The sequence below is a fragment of the Rutidosis leptorrhynchoides genome, chromosome 3, assembly GCF_046630445.1.
Source record: "Rutidosis leptorrhynchoides isolate AG116_Rl617_1_P2 chromosome 3, CSIRO_AGI_Rlap_v1, whole genome shotgun sequence".
NCBI lineage: Eukaryota > Viridiplantae > Streptophyta > Magnoliopsida > Asterales > Asteraceae > Rutidosis > Rutidosis leptorrhynchoides.
Genome location: NC_092335.1, coordinates 451,576,980 through 451,577,207, shown reverse-complemented (window position 1 = coordinate 451,577,207; position 228 = coordinate 451,576,980).

Genomic DNA, 228 nt, shown 5'->3' with positions numbered 1-228 from the left:
TCATGGAGATGATGATGATTGGTCTCATCAAATTGAATGTAGATGATCAACAACCTAAAGCTAACATGGAGAAGATCACTGAAGTTAAAGAAGATTGTGTTACAAATCAAAATTTAATTGAGAAGCTGACTGCTCGTGCTGAAAGTGCTGAAGAGTTGTCTTGAACCATTTGGAAGGAGAAGATTCAGAAACTGGTTAAAGACAAATTCAAGAAGGTAAGTGATTCAG